Source organism: Myzus persicae, unplaced genomic scaffold, assembly GCF_001856785.1.
Source record: "Myzus persicae strain clone G006 unplaced genomic scaffold, MPER_G0061.0, whole genome shotgun sequence".
Classification (NCBI taxonomy): domain Eukaryota; kingdom Metazoa; phylum Arthropoda; class Insecta; order Hemiptera; family Aphididae; genus Myzus; species Myzus persicae.
Window position 1 is genome coordinate 225,366 of NW_019101632.1, and position 25,417 is coordinate 250,782.

The 25,417-nt window shown below is 29.9% G+C and overlaps 1 long non-coding RNA gene across 1 annotated transcript; it reads right to left on the minus strand.

The window, feature by feature from the left end:
* Window positions 1-508: 508 nt before the first annotated feature.
* On the minus strand, window positions 509-9,557 carry LOC111029910. The gene is made up of 4 exons (XR_002604049.1): window positions 9,397-9,557; window positions 6,950-7,065; window positions 1,051-1,191; window positions 509-984 (listed from the first exon to the last, which is right to left on the minus strand). It is a non-coding gene; the product is annotated as an uncharacterized LOC111029910 (long non-coding RNA).
* Between the last annotated feature and the right edge of the window lie 15,860 nt (window positions 9,558-25,417).

Sequence of the window (25,417 nt, forward strand, 5' to 3'; positions counted from 1 at the left end):
TCTTCAGTATTTTAAATGGTGTCTGAAAATATGGGAAACCACAATTTTTAGAATGAAAAAAACAATTTCATGTGTCTAATAATAGTAAGTAGTAACAATCAACACATATTTTATGAATCTACTATAAAAAATTTAAATAGAAATATTTATTATGTTAATTTAATGCTGGGAAAGCGTTAATATTATTATTTATTTTTAATAAAAGAGTTGGCCTCGACTTAAACAAAAATAATGTTAACTCTAATAATAACTCGAAACCTTTAAAAGTGTTTACTCCGCTAATTTTACTTTTTAACATATTATACACGACAAAATAAATACGTTTCTCATAGGTTGGTTATAAACTGTGAATATCTGTTATGAATTAAATGCTCTAAAAACTGTTAAATTCACATGCAATTTTATATACATTAAAAATGCAGATGATAAGATAAATTTTATTTTAAGAGTTACAATAAGAAAATAGGAATAAAAAGATATTTAAGTAAATATTTGTCAAGATAACGTTTTTTGTAATTCTTATTTTTAAGTATCGTATATTGCATTATTGCCATTAGTATATACTTTTTTATGTATCCATATTTAAATTCACCAACAAATGCTTAACAAAAACAACAATTTTAAAATATTTTAATTATGAAACCAAAAGCCAAATTTATTGATATTAAATAGGTATTAATTTTTATTAAAAAAAAAACTTCTTTTTTAGTTTCTAGGTTGAACATTAAACTGTAATTAAATATATTTGATAAAAACGTGAGTAATGACCTGAAAACATGTAAAACCTGAAATATGCTAAATATATTTTTGTACACACATAACACAATACATAACTAGGAATATAAAACATAATTTGTCTGTACGTAATTATTCTTTCTACCAAAGTAACAAAAAGAACCATGTGAATACGTTATAAATTCACAGCAACACGTACAGCGTTGGTTAAGAATAGTATTGCTCAACTGTTATGAATTAAATTGTTACCTAAATTTAACAGAAAATATCATTAATGCTATATTAAAATATACAAATACAATATTATGATGTTACCTATTGGAATAGCTGTAGAAATATATAATACAATTATTGTTCCTTATTAGCAGTAATTGTATAAAAGTTACACCAGCCATCACTATATTCTCTATTTCCGTTCTAAGCCAAGGTCAATTTTTAGCGTTCCATAGTGCAAAACTCAAAAAAAAAAATTATTCCCATTGCATGGGAACACATTTTTGTACGTTTCTTGCAGAATCCATTTGTTATGTCATACGGGAAGAAAAGAAACATTGATGAAAATATACTAATTTCTCACCGACATCCGAGCAATGTGTAGACAGGTACTATCTATAATAGTAGCTACATACCTACCTAGCTTTAAAAAATTACCGTGGCCATTTGGCGAGTACATAGTTTGCATTTCTTTGGCAATCAATTAATTATTTATAATTTTTATCTGACCAACATATTCAGGTACGTCGAACTGTTACTACGTAGAATGATTATATTGTGTTCGTTTATCTATAATTTTTAACGAGTTGTAATTTGAAATTACAACTATCAGTTAAACACGTGCGATCAGAATATGTATACAAGGTGAGATTATAACAAACTCCCGAGTCAACTAATTTTTTGTTTGTTTTAATCATAATTATTATTAAATAAAATGTTTATGCAAGGTCGAGTAAATGATGATAAAACACTCAGGATTCACATTAAAATGTTATTCTAGACTTTTTGAAGTAGGTACATTATATATATGGCTATATGTATGTACAAATCCCAATCCACACTAACCTCATTATGCATAAATTTATAATCAGTCTCATAGACTCATAGTACAAGAAATATATAATATATTCCTTATAAGTTATACTATGAATTATGATCAGTGGGGGCTATCCTCAAAATAATATGTGTTGCTGGAGATATCTTTGTGGCCCCGTCTATTTACAAAGGATGATTGTTGTATTTATTTGAAAATATAAAAAACTGATCACTGGATAAAATAATATCCTCCCCATCTTATCCATTAAGTACCACAAAATACATCAATACATCATCAATATTTAACTAGAGAGTCACATATAATTAAATTTTTTTTGTTCGTATTTGAGTGTGTAGAAGTATTAATAAATTGCGTAACTATTTTAACAAAATTTGTCCGACGCTTTCAATATAAAAAATGTTTGAACTTTTATTTCAAAATATTAAAAATTATTTTACACAATAATGAAACATACTATGAAAAAAAATTATTAATCCGTAATTATCCACTAAAGCAACACATGGACCATTGAATAACAGCAACTTATCTCTTTAAGATCTGTTTGATCATGCGATCCAAATTTGGGTAATGCAATTCCATCCCAAGTTCGTACTATCTATGCGTGCTTTCCAATGGATTTATTTACCAATGATAACTATATAATACACCTTTTGATTTGTAAATATTCAATTGTACACTAACTTCAAAATATATTTAGTGTACCAGTTAACCACACAGGCGGAAAACCAATGCAAATATTGGAGGGGACTATTATTTTTCAAATGAACCTAAATCTTGGGGGCTTTGCCTCTTCAAAATAACTGTTGGATTTTCGGAGAGGGCTTGACGGATTTTATTTTTTTTTTTTGAGGGGGGGGGGGCTAATAAGCCGCCACCTAAAATTTCCGCCTATGACTAACCACTAAACACTATAAAACAACTAACAAAAAACAAACTCAAACAATACATATTGTACTCTATTGTATTGTATTTTATTGTATTTTACTCATTTTTCAACCTATATAAATTATATCCATCGACTAAAAAGGAAATATTGTAGAATTTTCACAATAGAAACCTTTACTAAACTAAAATAATACGTGTAATACTATAATCTAGGAAAGACACGTTGCAGTGTTCTATACTTCTTTCACCGAATGGACTATCTCCTCATATTATATCGTCGTTTATTTTTACTGTACTTATATATTATTAAAAATGTATCTTATTTGCATATTGAAGCACAGATTATAAACATTCTTTTGCTAAATAAAAACCATTGATGGATTATTTTACTGTGTTAAGTCAAATGACAATTGTTTTCGTTTAAAATAAATATATGAATACTATTTATTCTTAAAATTGATATTGCGAAGGATGAAGGTACCATTAAGTGTTATAGAGCCCTCACAGACGCACAAATCTACAAAAATGGGTCCAATCCAACCAAACCCCAACCCGATCCACTATAATATAAAATTCCGAAAATTACCATCGGATCGAGTCGGAAAAGGCTTTTGATTATAGGTTTACCACTCAAGAGTACTACGACAAAAAACGACACAGACCCATTTTATACCGACCTTTTTATCTTTTGATTTATTTTCTATAGATACCAACATTTTGATTAGTACATTTAATATAGATATACTACATAATACACTAGTACGTCTTGTAGGACCTCTGAAAATGAAGAAGTACTTACTACATGTTATGTACTTATATCGATTATTATATAACTATGACTAAAAAACGTATATACCCAAGACCCAACATCCAAAACTCTAGCTGTTGATTGCAGTCAGTCTAAAATAAAAAAATTAAGTAATAGATACGAGGTTTACAAATAAAAACATACATTTGCGATTAACTTGTTTTCTAAAAAATTAATAATTACAAAATATTTAATACTATTATAGTTAGAATAATACATATTTTACATTTGTATTATACACGAGACATGACAACTATTATATTTTAGCAGTTTCAGTAGTATATACTACAATTTATTATAATGTACTTAAATACACAGATTGTCAACTGGGCGTTAAGCATAATATTGTGAGTAAGTATTTTTCATTAAATCTGAAGCCTGTTTACATGCATATTTTTGTCAGCAATGTTACTCTATTACTATAATTTATCACAGATTAATTAAAATATAAATGATAGATTTATCCTTGATTAATATATATTGAGTACCTATACCTACTGTATATTATATTATAAAATATACAAACATATATACCAACATTATTTTACGGATGGCCTACTGCGTGATCTGACTAGAATATTAATCTTGAATCAATTCTGACAGCCCGAACTGTGGTCCGAATTTCTAGTAAAAACTATCACAATACCCGATTTTGGATCTAGCAGAATCCTTAGTTTGACTAGGACTAGTTACCTTATGCCTTATATTTTCACTAAAGAAATATTAATCCAACCCCCCTAGACGCCCAAAAATTACGAACAAATCAAGATAATTAATCGTCAATAACTTGAATTTATTGCAAGCTTGGAGTGCTGCGTTAATTTGTGTAATATATCGTAGATACCTACTTGTATATTTTATATAGAACGGATTATCATAAATAAATGTATCACGACATCACGTTATAAATTATAGTACCTACAGCTATATATTATATTATTATGGGACCTAATCTAATTTGATAAATTATATGTGTAACCGCAGTCGTCTTAGGTGGGAGGTACGAAATTACTAACTAAGGTGTATACAATATACATACATATATTATTAAAGTTGGTACTCCGTATTTTTGGGCGCTGTCGACTTGAATGTGCGTCAAAATTACAGCGATGTGTAGATCTTATTTTTTTTATTACATATTTAGGTGTGACCAGCGTAAATTACTGTTATTATTTATATTTCAAATCTTGAGTTATAAATAGAATGGCTGGTACATCTTTTTAAATTAAAATTATATAATATGCGTGTATCATTTAATTTTGTTTATTAATCAAATATGTAAAAGATAGTAATTAAGATAATACCAACTAAATATTATATATAATAAATCACATAGTTAACTTTTAGTTTTATTTTTATACATTTTTAGAAAGTTCGGAGCTCAGGTTTTGATTGAACATATTATATTACTTGAATAAAACTGTCTGTTTATGAGGTTTAAATTACTTTTTACTTTTTCGTCTCGATACTTTTCTGAATTTTTTTTAAACTGTGAAAGTATTAGTAGGTTCTAATACATTAATATGTAAGTATTAAGTATAATATGTAAGTATACTTCGTTGCAATGTAATAATCAACCTATCAAATTTTAAATTTATTAAATAATTCTCATCATAGAAACTGTTTATTTCATATCGTAATTAGCTGGTATACTGTCTAAAATTAAATAATTCACATTCACATAGAGCATTTTATATGAATTGGCGGGGCGAGGCATGGATCCAAAAATGTATAGGCGAGGGAGTACAAGATACATTTATAATATTTTTCTCTATGGTGTTTAATTTGTTTTTTTTATTGTATGACGGTCCAGCTAAAGTAGATTACAGAATATTATTGTACATTTGCAGTACTACTTTTATACGTTCGATAAAAACTAAGTTAAAATGTCAATATATTCTATTTATTATCAAACGTTTTTAGCGTTTTCTACATTTTTATAATTTTTTGAATATGTTCCCCCTAATATACAATAATTCAACGTTGAAACTATAAAAGTCCTTTAAATCTAAATTTGACTTAAGCACCCAAACCATTATCGTTATTATGAAAATAAAATAAAAGGTTAAGAAGAGTAAAAAATATTCTAGGTACTAGAAATTGACATTTGTGCATAAGTATTACAAGGCCAAGGCTTTATTATGGTGAACATTTTCAGAAGGTTAATTAATAATTTTCATAGGAAATAAAACTAATGCATTGCTTGGTATGTTTTGAACTATTATAATATATATTTTTTTACCAAAATGTTGATGTCCATGTATTAAATTAAATTTTAATCAACCAAATGAGAACTCAAATCATTTTCAAGAAAAAAAAGATAATAATATTTTTCAGATAATTTTAAAATTATATTTTCACTATCTTATTTTTTTTTGGTAATTTTTAGAAGAAAAATATGTAATCCTTTATTAGGAAATTAAAATAAAATAGATAATCCCATATCATAAAACAATTTGATGTCTACAGTATTAGGGAGGAGTGAACTTTTATTACCTTTTATTTGTATCATATTTTTATGTGTGTGAGGAAAAGTGTATACTTATCGGAAATATTAACTCTGTGGATCTTGGCTTTGTCATTCGTCGTAAAAATTGTAATTTTCTGTAAATTATTCTATACATTCTAATTATTATATTTGTGTTCGTGTACCTAATGGACGTTTTATTTTGCTGATTTTATTTTAAAATTTTAAAGAGCCTTTAATATGTACTAGAGTACAAAAAACATAGAATAATGTAGAATATAATATCACTAGAATTAAGAATATTGAATATAAAAGTATAGAAATTTAATAATTGGAATCGTACTGGCTGTAAACTGCTAAACCAAAGACAGAAATTATATTTAATTCATTCAGTGAAATTGTAAAGTTATTAATTATACAATTACAAATTGTATTACTCGTATTTAATTACTAATTATAAGTATTAGTACAAAACACTTATAATTAGATCTGCAGTAAGATACATATATACTATATTGACTAAAAACTTATGAGAGATTTTAGTTTTTTTTTTTTTAAATGATTGTGTACGACAATGCGCGTTAATAATATATAAAATAAAATGACAAAACTTATCCTATAAAACATCGAAAAATGTATCAAAAAAACGTAATCCTGTAAGTAATATAATGGCACGTGTCACGTGACTTATACATGTTATACCTTTTTTTCTCTATGAGATCGACAATCCACTGCAATTTATTATTATAATATGTCTCTGAAATCGTTAACGTATTTATCAGAATTTGTACGCATGTACTATTTGCATATTTACGCACAGGGACAAGTAATTATATGTAATATACTATAATATAACACAACATTAAAACTTTTTACAGGAAAGTTATAAAAACCAATTCTTATGCAGTTTACTCGTTTTATACATGTTTTTCTGTGACGTGCGAACTTTACAAGTTTCAATATTGATCGTGTACTTGCCTCCGATATAGGGTGAGCGACTTACCCGCTGATGACTGCATGTGTGCGTGTGCAGTAGGTTTAGGTACATGGACAGAGGGTGAGTTGCAGTGAAATTTGCGTCGGACGACCGCTTACGAAAATCGATTCTGCAGAGCTAAACTGAAAATAAATTTACAATAACCGTTCATTATATTGTTATTTGTTTCATTACGTGTTGGTAGAACAATTATTATTTTATAACACCCGTAATCAAAGCGAATCTTGTATAGTTTGTGTGAATTCCATTTTATATTATTTCTATATATTATACAACTATACGTAAGTGTACAGCACCTATGTACATTATAATACAGAGACTATAGAACTCTATTACTTATGCTGTGTATATACTATACTTATATGTCTGCAAAAAATACGTTTTCTCACGGTTTTCAAGATTTGTTTTTAAACACCGCGACCGTAATGCAGATGATCTTCCGTTCTGCATGTGTTCTGCGAGATTCGAGATCGAAAAATGATCCGTTCAACTTATCGTACCCAGTGTAAAGTTTAAAAACAATTAATCTTCGGGAATTCGCACCAATTACGCGTTGTTATATCGTAGACCGTGTACACTAGAGCGTCGTTTATAAAGAATTGTTAGAGTTTGGCAATTGGGCGCTGTCGTTATTATATTTTTTACGGTCTTATAAACTACACTGAGAATAGAATTATACAAGCGGAAAATAACGAACGTTGGATGGAAATGTTATCGAATAGAATGTCTAATGGCAGTAACAACATCGTTTGCCGTAATTTTGTTTAAAAGCGATGAGAGTGTTTTTCAATTTCGATAACTATCTTAATAATACTACCGCTTGTATAATTTGTTTTAATTAATTTCGGTTCAACTCGTGAGGATCGGAGCACGTGTACATATAAATAGATGGGCACCTAACGTTTAGAAAAAAAAATGTCTCCACTAGCTCTTTAGAAATTAAGTACACGTAATGTTCATGTTTGTACAATCACCAAAGCATCAGCTTTCTCAGCTTTCAGCTGATCCGTTCAGAAAATTAATTATAATGCGCGTTGGAAAGAAACCAAATACGTATTATAGCAGTATATACACATCATGCTGCAGGTACATGAAATCGTATGTATAATACCCACTACCCATTGATAAAACGATAGTTATTATCTATATTTGAATAACATTTGCCATATACATCACATTAATCTGTAAATAATATTTTTTTTGTACGTTAGTTACCAGTTAGGTTTATTGTTCAACACTGTTATATTATACTATTGCCTATAGAGCAACCAGACCTATCAACTGGATGAACAAAAATGAATTTTTAAATTAAAATGGGCTCGACAGAAAAAAATAACTGAAAAATAACATTGAACAAAGAAAATATCATGATATAATAAATAATTGGATTAATCAAAATGGATAGTAATCATTTTAGAAAGTAATATAATTTATATTAAAGTTAGAGATTATTATTGGACATATTGCATTTTATAGGTACGTGCGTACAACGACAAAATATTTCCCAAATATGCGAAGGACAAAATACGTACTTATAATGAATTTATATAGTACAAATGGCATTTGCATAATATTAATAATAATAACAATAATAATAGAAAAAAATACGGTCAGAAAAATTACGTCAATAAAACTTAATATGTTTTTTAATTTAAAATATTATGTTGAAAAAATGTCTTTATTCCCATTTGGATTTTTTTTTATCACTCTACATCCGGTTCTTTATAGACCTTAACGATTACAAATTATTATATAGTTTAATGTATATGTTGTTTTTATACTCACGTGCATAATATAATGTTGAAATAATAACATTAACTATATACATCTCTAGTAATAATAAAAGTCAATTCAAAGTCAACGGACGCTAATTAGTAATCAAATAATATTTTATTCGATCAAAAATAAAATCGAATACGTCATAGTATTATTATAATACACAAGTATCTGTTAAAGGAAACCTAACGTTAAACTTTTTTCTGTGACGCATTTGAATGTACCTAATTATACTATTTCTGTAGCAATATCGTGTGATATTATAATATCTCTAATACTTATATAGAACTATGTATATAAAAAAAAGTTACTTTAATATGATGATAACCTATTACGATCGAACAATTAGCAAGCTTAACATTTCACGTTAACCGAAACTGAACTATGGAATATTAAATACATGCATTATACATATAATATGTATACATATTATGGTGTGTAAATAATTTCAACACCGGGAATGTATTTACGGAAATTAAAAACGCAAAGAGATAGTGATTTGTGGTCGAAAACTTTCATTTACCTCGAAATTCAAATAATAATAATCAACGATATATTTAATCATTCATAGCCAAAAAATAGTATATGATCAATGAATGTATGATTACCAATTTACAATTGATGTATACCAAAATCCCTAATAATTTTTTTAATAAACCGTTGCTATAGGTACTCACGTTTTTATCCATACTAAGTGTTGTGCGTATAGATCCGTATTGCACGTATAGTGGCCATTATATTATGAGTATACCGATGACTCAACATTGAACAAACTAACGACGAAACCGTTTTAATTGAAAAGCGTCAAATGTATTAGTAGGTAGGTATGCTACATAATAATGTATGATATGAAAACACCTGTTACAATAGAAATGTTTAGAAAAAATTTAATTAAACATAACGGGTAGCATAATATTATGTCCATAAATTATTGTGTCCAGTTACTATTTAAAAAGTTAGTTAAGGATAAGGTTTTTTAAAAATTGGCAATGTTTGGTATATGGCTCATAATAAATTCTGTTTTCGTTTTTATTGTAATGTAAAAGAAATTAAAGTCGTTTATGAAGCTCATTATTCGGTTACCGCGTTCCGGGCCCTTCCATGCGTATAAACGAACAATTTCATATATCATTATTGCGTGTAATATTATGTGTAAAATGATGGGTATAAACGGGTAGTATGATGGGTACGATGCGCCCGAACAATGACGTGTGATGGAAGACAAGAAAAAAGGGAAAAATACGACGATCAATAAAACACAATATAATAATAATAATTGATCATCTCGACTTTCACTTTAATCAATTTGATTTCTGTTATTTTTGTTTCGTTACGATCGAAATAATAAATACACCGAATTCATCAGGCGTAATAGTATTATTATCATTATTATCATCACTGAAATACTGATCGTACAATATACAGTTGGTCGGTGTACTCAGTTGACCAATAACAATTACGAAAACCGTTCTTCTTCATTTGCTCTATTACGGCTCAGGTCGTAATATAATAATTACGGTGCAGCTGATGACCCGGGCGGTCATACCTCTGCTGCAAGTGTAATGCCAATTTCCACCGTGAGTATAATATTAACCGCCGCCCGCCATCAACATAATATAAGTTATTAGGTATACGCATGTGCCGCATTTTTAGCGGCTATTTATCCGAATTCCTTTCTCTTCTCGCCGAGTTTCCGATAACCGCGTAGGTATGTGTGCGTGTAAGTCGTCGTATCGAACTTTTCGCGTCTAATATAGTCTCCGCCGGCGCGCCATTCGGTTTTCACTTCCGCGCTTGACGCGGGCGCAGTGGCCGTCGTTTTGAAAGTGAAAACGATTGTTTTGCAAGAAAGCAAAAATAAAATAGATGAAAAAAAAAAAAATTATAAAAATAATAACGCATCATCGTAGTTATTCGTTTTCAGGCTCTCGGTTATTTCTCTCTTGTTCGCCGGCGCGCGCGATATGTGTGTGTGCGTGCTCAATGCAAAATATATGTGCAAGTGAATGAATTATTAATTTTCCAACTCTGTTCGACAACAACACAGCATAACAATGGCTTCGTCCGATATGTCACACTTGTCATCGCACGGGCACGCATGTGGCAACGACGACGGCGGCGACGGTCTGGTCGGCAGCCGCGTAAAAGTGAAAAAATCGTATTTATATTACACACATAATGACGCACTCCTTCGTAATTGTTTTCTAGATTGGCTACTACACAACAAACAGTGGCTGCAGCTGCAGTCCGGCACTCCCTGACGCCCGGAATCGAATATAACTTAGTATACCTTATATACCGGCTATACCGATCGAATGGAGCAGTTGACCGCGGTGTACATGAAAATCGACCGAAACGAAATTTTCCAGGCGAGATTTCACGTAGTTATAGTCTCCCGGGTTCAAATAAATTTCGTACATATATCGTCAACCGTATATGCAACTGTTGACGAGTGACGACCATCTATATATGTACCTACATGATATACTTATAATTGTCATTGCACTATTATATTACCTGTTGAACGCTGTCAGGGTGATGCGGGGATTCCCCATAATATAAAATGCTCATCACCGTTTATATACATATATACATAATATATATTATGAATTTATTGAAATTCTTATTTCTGCAATTATCAAGTATATGGTGTCCGGTCGGTGATATAAACTTCGTTATTCCAAATGAAGATATATCAACCTTTTTTAATACAAATTCTAAAACATATGATTATTTTAAAAATGTCGATGTAAGAATCTAAGCTAAAATTCGAACAAGTAGTTTTTGAGTCATTCAAATGTTCATACTAAGGATACATGTCCTATAGTCCTTAAAAATGGTTTTACACAAATTTTATTTTAAATGTATATAATATTTAATCTAGTACTGGATTACATTTTATAGGCAAGTTTATAGGTATACTCAATTTTTATAAATATTAAAATGTCAATGGATATAATAACATAACTAAAAAATTACTTGTTTGAATTTCGATTTAGATAAATATATACTAGTTTTCAAAAAAAGTAGTCTGCAAACAATAGAAAAAATAGCCATCCTAATTGAAATTGGTATCGAGCATCCCTTGAAGAAATCAAGGTATTGTCTATATAAGTATAGATTCTTAAAAATACTAAAAATCAGAATTTGAATAATTTCATTATTAAGAGAAAAATAGGAGTGACCATTGCTGATAAAGAATGTTTTTGCGTAATATATTTTTTTTGAAAACACAAAACTACACTTTATTCCAAAAGCTCAAAGGGTCTTGTCTAAAGATTAATATTTGTAAGATACTAAAATGGTGTTCCTACAACAATATATTGTTATCGTGTTATTTTATGGTTTGGTGACACCCATTATGATCACCTTAACTTAATTGTGTGCGATGTTTTCTTGTGAAACAAAAACTTAGTGTAGATACATCACTCATCCTACAATAATATTGGAGAGCTGAAAAGTCATATTCAAAGAGGAGTTACTGCTATTCGTAGAGGGATGATGAAAAGAGCCATGCACAATTATATATCAGCGTTCGATTTAAAAATATTGTGTATGAATGGATACCATCTCACAGACATTCATTTCAGTTTTTAACCTTTGGACTCTTACAGGCACAGGTATAACGTAATTCTGTTTTCAATAAAAAAAAGTTTTGTCTCTACAATTTTTTACTCCTTTGAAAGTTATTTCATATTTTCCTAGAACACTCGGCATGCAGAATTATAAATTAATGCAGTATTTAAGAGTGGGCGTTCGAATACGTAGGGTACTTATTGGACCTTATACGCTTGCAAAATTCGAAATGCTGCATAATATAATACATTATAATACGTATAACATGCCGTTTACTCATAGTTTTCGTTCGATAATAATTATTATTACAACATCACCGTAGAAGATGCGGTGACGATGATCTCTGCGACGTCCACCTGTTGCCGGCCCGGCGACGACGCAACTCGCGTTTACACACACACACGCGTCATATTATATTTAAATATATTATATATACGTACTGTTCGTATGGTAGCCATTGCAATAACATTATGGGCAAGCGTATAGTGATGCGTATACCTATAAGTTATAGGTGTACGGCGGCGCTGGACATCGAGACTAATCGATTCGTTTGCATTGTACATATATATACATGTACAGTTTTACGAGTGAAAGTCTGCGTTTTTTACATTTTAATATTTCATGTTTTGCAGCCCGTCATCGCGACTCGTGCACACATATCGTTTATGTACATATTATTATTACATCGGAAGCACCGCGTGACCCGTAGAGGTCGGTATTTTTTTCCCATTTCGTCGCGTTCACCGGTCAGAGTCCCACGGTAACGTCGCGCGATCATTATTACGGTGTAAAAAATATTCGCAACAGCACTTTTATATGATAATATTTAATCCGATTTCATAAATTATCTACGCGTGGGCCTCCTACCCGCCCACCCATTATACACGTAATTATATTATCAGTAGGTACAACTGTTACTACTCGTATTATTATGCACGAAAAACTACGAGGCACACGACGTACAGCCGGTACCCGTCCATAACATTACATATACAACACATTATTATATGTGTACATGCACGAGGTGGTACACATTATCGGACATCCAGATCGCGGACGTGACGTCGAGTAGTACACCAATTTTTCGTATGATAATTTATCATAATAAAAGTAGTAAAATATAACACTGTAACGCGGTCGGCCGAGTCGTTTTTTCGTCTTAACGCGTGCAGAATCTCCCGTTTTGCGTGTGTATACATAATGATTTTATTATTATTATATACGGAACCGTGCACAGTTTTCTTATCGTATTCCGAAGTTCCCGTCGGCAGCTGCGCAGCGGTGACTGTTTGCGTTTTCATACACACATATATATATAATAATACAATCTAATATAAATACCTATATGTACCCACGCCGAACAACCGTACGAAATGCACACAATATAAGCTGTATATACGTATATACGTACAGTCGTACACTGACGACTGACCCCGACGACCTTAATACTTTCATTTCTCTTCACGTACATTATACACGACGACCATTTAATCGACTCGCGATGATATTATTAAAAGACACGTACACGCGCACACACACACACACACACACACACACACACACACACACAATCGTACACGGGTTTTTTTTCCCCAGAATCCCGGTGCTCTTCTTTACACTTGCGGCGGGCACGCATTGTGAGTTATGACGTTATTTCCCCTTTCACCACTGTCGGCCATAATACCGCTGCTTCGCGTATTATATCCGTCGTCCGCGACAGCGTTCCGCCGATCGTAAAAAACATTTATCGCACACATTTACGTCACAGCATCATCTGCTACAATATGTGCACCTAAATATCTCCGTCGTCTACACGTCGACGTAATCGTCTTGACAGTGAGATTATTCGTCATCGCCCCGTCGATCGACCTGACAATGTCCCGCGACGTTTACTTCGTAACAATATTGTATATATGTAGGTAGCCAGGTAGATTGTACCTCAACCAGTCATAAATATTGTATACTGAATAGTAGCGACGGAGTGAATGTAGTTATAGAGTGTGCACTGGAGAACATACGTAGGTTGTAGGTCTGAGTAGGTGTAGGCCGTAGGGACGGGCAAGATACTCGGAAAAGTCCATATAGATCCTAGATACAAGCGATTGTCGAGATTTACATTATCAAATATTCAATATTATATAAAATATACTGTGAAGAAATAACCGACCGGCGTCGTATATGATATTATTCCTGAGTTATGAAAAAAGGAGGTTTAAATGTTTTAGATTTTTATTTATGGACAATCCGACTTTTTTTAAACAAAACTAAACCTTCCACCTATTTGCTGATGTGTCTTCAAAACTTTTCAACTTTTTACCTTCGTTTTATTTTTATTTTAAAGCTTATTTTATTGTACTATCAACTAACAAACACAACGAAACCAAAAATGTACACAATTATTTTTGAAGAACTAATTAATAATTTAAAAAGTTGACAAAAATTGTCATTTTTAAAAGGATTTCGATCCGTATTTACCAGAGTTTTAATTTGTGTTTTATTATTCTATAGACTAATTCTTAGAGTACTACATTTGTTATAATATCTTCCATGATTTCTGAGTAGTACTGCTGCAAAAAATGACTCGGCTTTCGTGATTGTCAGTTGACAATAATTACTGGACAACGAGTTTAGATGAGGTATGTACCTACTCACAAAGAGGTAAGATTTACATAAACAAAATGTTGGTATTCTAGGTATTATTCAGTAGAATAATAAAATAAAATAAAATAATGTAGTATATATGGCGTTATTTGGAGTTAGGTTAGATCTAAAATACTTTGGTGAATAAACGATAAGGGACCGGGTAGCATTATATTGCGCTAAACAGTTCCCACTCGTTTCAGGTTTTTGACGGAAAAAAAACAAAAAAAAAAGTCTAAAATGCTGATTTAAAATGTGAAAGGGGTTTGTCATACTTTAGGTACACTATCATATCACACTGATCGGTCACTTTTTCATGGGGCATATTGTAGATACTGTATAGTCACTAGATACTACACACTTTTGTGTTTAAATATACAATAGTTGTATTGTTTTTCAAACAATTATTATTTTAGTAGTTAGGAAGTAAAATTGTTAAAACATTAATTATTAAAATATTATTTATTTTACTTAGTATTAGGTAGTTACGTATAAACTGACCCTTACTCCTAAAATACTCCAAAAATACTTGTGAAGATAATATATCTTTGTTAGAACTCCAGATAAGTAGGTATTTTACTAGGTATTACCAGTATAATGCGTTCGACAGTGGTTTAATTTTTTTTCGTGACAAATTAAAACATAATTTTAACTACACACTGCAAAGTTTTTTGTGATTCTGAAAACGAATGAATATATTTTCATTTGCATAATTTCACCTGGTAAATAAACTCGAAAAAAATTAAACAAATACAAGATGTATATCAAAACAAACAAGTATGAGTATCTAGAATCTAGATACAATCAAATCGTTCTATCGGATCGCTATATTATGTACTTAATCGTGGCATCGTATCTGCAGTACAAGCAAATTGCCCGCTGTGGTCATCATCGTAAACCGTATAGTCGTATCCTATTACTAGAACCGTCACGTTGTCCTAAAGAAACAGTAAAAAAAACAAACTAAATCGAGTGTTGCAAAACCGCAAGCGGCGAATAAACGGTCCCAAATGTACAATAGGTACCCATCATATTATATAGGTATCATCCGCATCACCATTAGGTATTAATATACAAGTATTGCCGGTTATGAGGGCAATTACACTTAATTCATTTAACTGTTTACGTATACGACCTCCGTGTCCACGTTAATTTAATTGACATTAAGGTTTCATAAGTTTCGTTTTCGATTGTTTCCATGTACGAACGTAACGATTCTGTTTTTTGTTTCTAAACAACGTAAGTACGTTGCATTAGCCTGGCCCATTTTGAAAATCAACATTTTTTTCCCTCACAAATATTTAGCACTCAATTAGCACGAATTTGCACTACCAAAATTATAATTCACACGAAATTATTCAACAAGCTAAATCCAGTTTTGTGTTTTTTCCGTTGCGCCAGCCGGATTCAAATCGAAATCTTAAGAATTTTGAAAATTTTTTCGACCAATAATTAGCACGTAATTAGCCTGATGTTAGCATCAAATGTGAAAAAAAAATATTAATTGAATAAAACATTGATATTTAATAAAAAAAAATTTTAATTGAACAAAACATTGATATTTGATAAAAAAAAAATATTAATTGAATAAAACATTGATATTTAATAAAAAAAAATTTTAATTGAACAAAACATTGATATTTGATAAAAAAAAAATATTAATTGAACAAAACATTGGTATTTGATAAAAAAAATAAATATTAATTGAATTATAATTAATAAAGAACCAACATTTAAAAAAAATCTATATTTAACATGTATGAGCATTCAAATAATATATTCGAATACAATTATACGTCATTACACGACGTTGACGCCACCGAGTAATGGGATCCGGGTTGACGGACTATGATTGCTGCACACCCGGTGAGCGACCGTCGGACGCTCGCCATGCGGAACTCGGAAGTCACTGGAACTTGGCCATTTGCGAGCTAAGTCTATCGTACCAGTATAGCCGTCAGCCGACCACTTCGTCAGAATGTAACTCCAAAGAATTTCCACTAATGTACAATTTATTGAAGAATTTTCAAATTTAATGCGCGAAGTGGAAGTGTTGGAAAAGTAAGCAATTGAAAAAGCCGAGAAGAATTCAAACATTAAATTTTTTGAGAAAGTAACTTGTTAGTCGTTATTTAATAGTATATAAAAATCAGTTAAATTACAAATATAGTTAATGAAAATCATTCAATTTTATAAGTTTAAAGTTAACTTAATTGTCCACTTAACTCAAAACTTTTTCACATATTTATGCCTAAGCTTGTCATCTGGAATGTTATTCGTACTGAATAACTGTATTGTGACTTATTAATTCTCAATACATTTTATTATAAATTTATATTTTAAATAAACTAGGCTTTATATCCAACGAAGATATTATACATATATTTAAATGTTCATCTTAACTCAATGGAAAAATTTTAATTGAAGAAAGACGCCTAGTTGAATAAAAAAATAAATCTTAATTATGAAACAAAACACCAAAATTAATGAAAAATCTATATTTAATATATATGAACATTTTAAAATTGTAAAATAAGCCCTCAAAATATTAAAGTGCCGAAATATGCAAAATAAATAAACATGTTTTTTATTTACATCCGATTTACTTATTGAAATTTTAGAATCCTAATAGACTCCGTCATCTGCAATGATTTTGGCAATTGCCATCGATAATGGATACAATAATACGATGAATCCACAGATATAATATTATAATATATCTTTCATATCAAAGTTCAAAGAGGTTCCGTATTTACAAATTGTTTATTGAAATTTGATATGAAAATAGCTTATAATTTTAAATTTAAATGATAATAATACAAAATATTATTTTAATAATTTTTTTTCAGTACCTAGGTGGTTAGGTAATAAGTTCGACAATATAATTTAAATAACCCTATTGAGTAGTATTAAAACATATTTAGCGGTACTAGTACGTACTACGGAGGCTCACTTTTTTCCTTTCTTAGCTCTTGTCAATTAAGTTTTTCAGATTAGTATAAGTTAAGTTGGTATAATAAGTATAGTGTTTCATAAGTTGTTAACTGTTTTTATATTTTACCATTGTATTTCTTGTTTCTTCTAAGCTGTTTTTTAAAAATCCGTAGTTTCGCGTTATTTATAGTCAATAAATAAATAAATATGACCTTACAATAATGTTAATTTTTACGTCAATACAACCTGTTGAATGTTTAATTTTTATTTTACCTACCTACGTATAATTAGGCATTGTGTCTCAATTGTATTAAAAATATTTTATTCAAAGATTTATTTTTTTTATACCGAACTGCCATAAAAATTCTTCACTCAGTCAGTTATATACTACTATACTAGATGATAATCAGCTGTAAAAATTAGTCTCTGAATTATTTCAAAGAGCCACTCCATTCACACTGCTTAGTATGAGACTTCATTCCAATTAGGGCACATTTTATTATTTTATTATTTTTATTTTGTCATATACCAGCTTTGAAAAACACGCTTTCAGTTATATTATGTTCAACAATATACCTATAGTATGACCTATATGCATCGAACACATTACAGATATCATACCTAAAAATAATGTTATTATACCTATACCTACCTAGTTATTATAAGTATATTTTTAAAAATATTATATTAAACGATTCATTAACTTTATACATAATAATGTTGATAACATTTCTTCTCGAGTCAGTTATATACTAGAACATGAACACCTGGACTTAGTATAAAAATGTTATCCGAGTAGCCTATAAATCTATTGTAAGCTAAAAGTTTATAATAAATATTAGTTGCATTTTCAAAACTTGCTGTTGGTGTCATAACTTGTATTTTATTTTTTATAATATGTTAATTTATGGGCATTTTATTATATACTTAATACTTATTAATGATATTTTGTTCGTTTTTATTTTAATAATTTATACAAGGAGTTATTACTATTACTATTTACCATTTTAGAGTTAAAATAATTATAACATATTATACTATGTAGGTATATAACTCCAACTCAAATATTTTCTACGAATACTACTGAGTGTCAATTTGATTTATATTATTTCATATACAAATAATAATCACCTACATTAAATTTAAAATTCGACGATTTTAATGTTTTAATTTGTATTGTTTATTTCCGATAAATATTGTAGTGTATAATAAAATATGTTTTCTTTCAAAAACCTTAACAATTTAATTCAAGCTTCCTCATAATGTATAGTATGTGTATTTTAACTAAGTTTCTACACACAAAGCAACCATCAAAATGTTTAAACTGATTGTATACTTTTATTGCCACGAATCTGTCTTCACTCTTCAGCGACGTATTTCATTTTTTACACCTCTACACAATCATATTTATAAAGCTTATATGGTATGATAATTAAAAAAAAAATTGAATTATAATATGAATGTTCAGTGATAAGTGTTCAGTGATTTTTGTGGGACATAAAAACGCCATGTGTAACACTTTTTATAATACCGGTATTTATTATTATTCAACTAACGGGGGGCGGCGAGACAACGACCACATTTGTTGTTGTTCGGGCTCACGTATTTGATGCATTCCGCGTTCAGAAATAAGATATGCGTGTACATCCCCGAGTACTTCATTGTCGATGGCAATACATAACTATTTTAAGTCTAAAAGTATATAAATGAAAACAAACTGACTAAACATCGACTCTTTCGGCGAAAATCACGCCGTAACACATTTCACCACCACCGGACCACCGACATGGGAACTCCACAGCTCTGAACTGAAAATATTGCGATTTATAAAAAATAAAACCGAATGGAACGCAACATTTTTTTTTGTTTGTGTTCGGTTTCCTTATTGAAATTTTAGAATCGTAACACTGCCTACGAATGCCATAGACGAGAGATATTATAATATTTTTACTTGAGAATGATGAATCTACAGATATAAAGTTATTTATTTATTAATTAATAAACAATAATATAATACAACTAACATTACAGATGATATAGCTAACTTGGTTTTTATGTCGAATTCGGATAAAATGTCTGAATTTTTTTATCAAATAGGTTCGTGATTAGATTTTTTTTATTGAAATGTGATTGAACAAAAACCAAAATAGTTTATAATCTTATGTTATAATCATATCAAATATTTTTTTTTAATTATTTCGAATGTTTAAATCATATTATGCACAATTGTTCTATGTTTATTTTAGAAGAATAATATTCTTATTATGAACCAATAAATAAAAACGTTTTTATAAATAATATGAGATTATTGCTATTTAGAGTTAAAATTATTATAATATGTATAGGTATTCAATTAATAGATAATTCAAATTTACAGTAATAGCTAAACCTCTTGCTTGTAAAATTATAAATCAAACATTTTCTCCAAATATATTATTGAGCGGTCAATCAATAATTTTAATTTTGGTCGTGCAAATGCATGCTAGTTACATGCTAATTATTGGTCAAAAAAATTTTCAAAATTCTTAAGATTTCGATTTGAGGCCGGGCTGGTGCAACGGCAAAAACAAGAAACTGGATGTAGCTCGTTGAATAATTTAGTGCGAATTCTAATTTTGGTCGTTCAAATGCATGCTAATTACGTGCTAAATATTTGTGCAAAAAACATTTTGATTTTCAGAATGGGCTGGGCTGGTGCAACGTATAAATTTATAAACGATCGTTATAATGTGTTCAACATATTTTTTTTTTTTTAATAAACTACACGGACATTATCTTGTACAGTTGTACGAAATTTATTCCAAACGCAAATCCTGTGAAACGGATAATGCTCGTCTCTTCGAAATAATGAAAGCACGTAATGCACGAATACGTAATAATATAATAATATTATGCTGTGCTATAAACTATAATATTATAATATATTGAAATTTGAAATACGGGTGGACAAGAAATTAAATAATACCCAATAAGCTTGTCCGGGAAGAAAAAAGATTTTGAAACATCCTGTGTGTTGCATTGATGATATAACGGCTGCAAGTATGGTCTACTGCAGGAATGTTATAGTGAGAAATATAAATAATAAGAATAGTTACGAAGTGTGCTCGGTGACCGGTGAATAATTATATACGTCTTGTGTGAACCGAAATTTATAACACATACCATTATATTCATCACAATAATGTACTTATTGCTATATATTAGACTCATAATGTTGTATATAAGTCATACGATATGCGGAACAACGTGCTTGATTTTAAACATATATTACTAATAGCTCAACTATTATAGCTGCAACTACCCATAAATAATATTTATCATTGGTGCATAGAGCTATTTATTGTAATAACATGTATTTTTTCAGTTAGTTTCAGTTAGTTAAAATAGTGTATGTGCAAACTTAAGTTAAAATTAAAAATAAAATTTGTTCAATAAAGCTGTTGAAAATGATTTCAAATTAAATTAAAACAATTAGCTTTTCCTGGTTTAACCATTCAATAGATATAAACATATAATTTTCCTAAATCACTACAGTGTGCAATAAAAAGGAAGAGTAGAAAAACAATTAATTGCAATTAAAAGACCATTTTTATTTAAATCATATAAGTTATTTAAAAAATAATAATGAAAATTTAACGATTACTATTGTGTGATTTAGATAGTAATAAAAAAAATTAATTAATTTTTTTTTTGATAACTTCTAACTTAGAACTTAACGTTCTGAACGTTAACTAATGTTCATTTTTATTTTTCATTAACTTTACCACATTCTGTATAATGTGTATTTATATTGTAATGTACAACAACAAAACATTAAACATAAATGTATTTATTGTGCAGGCATTTTATCATATTACATTATGATGCTAATATGTAATATAGTGTATATACTAATACAGTAATACTTATAATTAATTATAACACTGCTGCTGCAGAAGTGGCGCAACTGGAATTCATTTAATAATTGCGGCGCAGTGAACTACATAAACCCGAACGTTTATTATTATTAATTATTGGTATATAAATTACATATTTTGTTTTCAATATTTTTGTATAATGATAAGCTAAAATCATGCAAATACAGTAAGGAAATGTTAGTGCCTGTTGTGCCACTGACCCAGTGATTAGAATCTATAGAGGTATCGTCTTCTTACTACTCGGTAAGTACAAGGTGCATGCAGACAGCATTCATTGTTGAATGCTGAATTTCTATTTTTCAATTAGATATTTTAAATTTTCAATTGAAAGCAGAGGTTGATTTTTATGAATTTTGGTTTGATCAAAATCAGATCAGAAAATCAAAAAAGATGGTTCCGGTTCCATTATTATTTTTAAAAGATTTACGTTCTAGTACGAAATGATAAATGATCAAAAAAAAGCATACAGATCGTTGATTGAAATAATCAAGATTTGTTGAAAGCGATAATGTACCGTAAATGTACATGTTTTCTGCACGTGGGGTTTTTATATTATATTGATAAAGTTAAAAAAAAACTTCATTCCTAAAATACAGATCCGATATAGAATGTGTTTGATTGCCTTTATAAATAACATTTTTTCACCACTTTTATTACCTTTTGTTAAAAAAAAAGCATATCGTTGTATAACCAGCCATATAGTCATATATAGAGAACGAGCCAAGGAACCGTGAAACCTTTCAAAATTGCACCATAAACTATAATTAATTAACATACAATATGCATATTTTAATTACGTATTATAATTAATAATAATAAGTTCATATAAGTAAGTTAGGTGGAGTTATAATCAGGATAATACCAATTACGACCAACAGTTTTAGTGGTGTACTGGTGATGATTAGGTATGTAAAGTTTCCGTTCCAGTCTAGTAAATGTATTTGAAATATGTAGATACCTATTCAATATAATATTTTAATAAAATATATATTCCTTCAATAGATACGTAGATATAAACGATATTCCATACAATTGTTGACTTCACATAAAAGTTTAATTTGTCACATTATAAGTACTATTTTTTTTTTTGAAAAATGTTTGTAAGAAACAGAACACCGGAAAGTCCAATAAGTTGTTTAATTCACTGATCAAATATTCAACAGTATGGCATCAGTTAATGACAGCAACGATTCAATAATAGTCAGTACTGTACAGTCACGTATTCCAAAAAATAGTATTGCAACTATGAACTGTTGATCCACGATAAAAATAAAACTTTAAACTACACAAATAAATTTCATTGTCAACTTTTTGACATGCATAAAATATAGCTGGGTAAGTGGTATCTTTATTTACATATATATTTAAATTTTGAATTATGATTTTAAAAAAAAACCATAATCTTCCAATCTAAACAGTTTTGATGGCGGATGGTCGTGGTGGCATTCCGAGCCGCGCTCTCTCGACGCTCCCTTAAGCCTCATATCCTGCTGAAGTATTTTTGTATAGCTACACACAGAATATTTAAAATGAGATACGATCAACGAAAGGGGTGTTTATATCCCCCAAATCCCACACTACCCTATGTGTTGCGCAACTGCGTAACGTGGATTGTTATGCACCGAGCGAGCTACATATGTCATATTAACATATTATGATACCTAATAATAATAATAATATATAGGTACTAATAGACAAAATAATTGAATAGGCCATACGTAATATCTAGATAATAAGAGTCTGATGCCATAATCATAATTTAAACATTATTATAATGATGTAATTTGGGTGCTCGTTCGGCGATAATAATAATTTGACACTAATAGATTATTTCATAATAACAACAACAATAATAATAATAATACGTATATACACCTTGTAGGTATTATATTATCCATCGATGTTCAATAGGTAAGTATTTGACATAGTATATGGCTGATCACTTTTTATATTTCTCTGTCCGTGTCCCGTGTGTATAATATTATACTATACATTATTATGACCATTATGTACATACCGAGCTATTGCGTGTTTTAATGCAGACACACATTACATTCATATTATAGACAGTGTAATATACTAGCAGACGGCAATTTGAACATTTACGATGCGGCTTTATTGTGCGCATATTTTGTGTTTCCTCGCTTTCAAAATTTCAGTCTTAACCACTAAAACGACATATACGATATACCCGAAGGTGCCTATATGTATTTGTAAACGTGCATTCTATAATCGCGGTTTTAATCAGAAAGATTGTAATTTCGATTATAAATTTGGCTATAACATTATACTATAGTCGGTATATTTGTAATTGAGGATTTTTTTAACCTCAGATTTCGATAGTATTATATATGATTTATAATAATTAGTATTCATATGTTTTGAAATGATCATCGAATATACAATGTGTCAATGTACATAAATCTCGGGGAGTATAGCATTAATTTTTACTGTTAATGATTTAAACAAACTTTTTTTACTGTTTATTTTTGTACTATAAAACGTAATAATTGTTACGTAAAACTTCGTACATCAATATTATATAAATGTTTATTTTTGTACGAATGTGATTTGAAAGTTATCATATTATCAGTACCTATATGTACAGTATATAGTATATTTTATTAATTTATTAATTTTTATCGCGGTTGTTCAGGAACCTGTTGAAATGACAGAAATGCATTCAACGGAGATTATTCAATCAATCGTATATTTACTGCAGATACATGTAACTATAATACAAAAATAATTCATTAAACGCAATATAACTATATAATGAACATTTCAATCGAAAATCAATATGGTTAGTACCTATAATAATATCTATAACAGCTATAACAAATAAAATACACATATCATATTCAATATATTGTATCTGTTATTACAATGGTGATACTATAAAGAAAGTGTACCTTGGTATTATTTTGATCTATGCTTCTAATTAACTCAAAGCCAATTAAACGATACAACGATACGATCTTGAGTTTTAATAACTTTTTCTATAATGTCTAAAAGCAGCTGCACTCGGCTGCCATCAGTGAATTCCGTCGACTTATTATATTGTCTTCCTCCCGAAAGCTGGCTGGCCAAAGAATTAATATAATAAATCAACTGAATACCAATCGTTAAGATTTCTTTTAGACAGAAGATAAATGATTGAAAGATTCGAATGGCATTGTCGTTCCCAACAAAAAGTGAAAGACCATTAATGCATCGTTTACGACAACGACGGCGACATGATGATGCTAGTGAAACAATCGGGTGTAATAATACAAAGTAATCGGACCCTTCGCCTTTCAAAAAAAATAAAGATTCACATTCATGTGTTATTAGCTATCCATGTAGAGAACCTCCACCTACGACCACTATACCTACCACCACCGCCACCGCCGCCGCCACCACCACTGCAACCACCGCTACCGCCGACGCCGTGACTAGGATAATATACCAGCTGTTGAAGGGGAAAAAGAAGAAGAAGAAGGAAAACAATATCGTGGATTAGCCACGAACATTCCGAACGAAAGTATCCAATGCGTGAAAAAAAATCAAAATAATGGTGCTGTAGGTCGTTTAGGTAGGGGACCATGGACATCTCTCATAGTAGCGGGTGTGAACATCGCGCCCAAGAAGA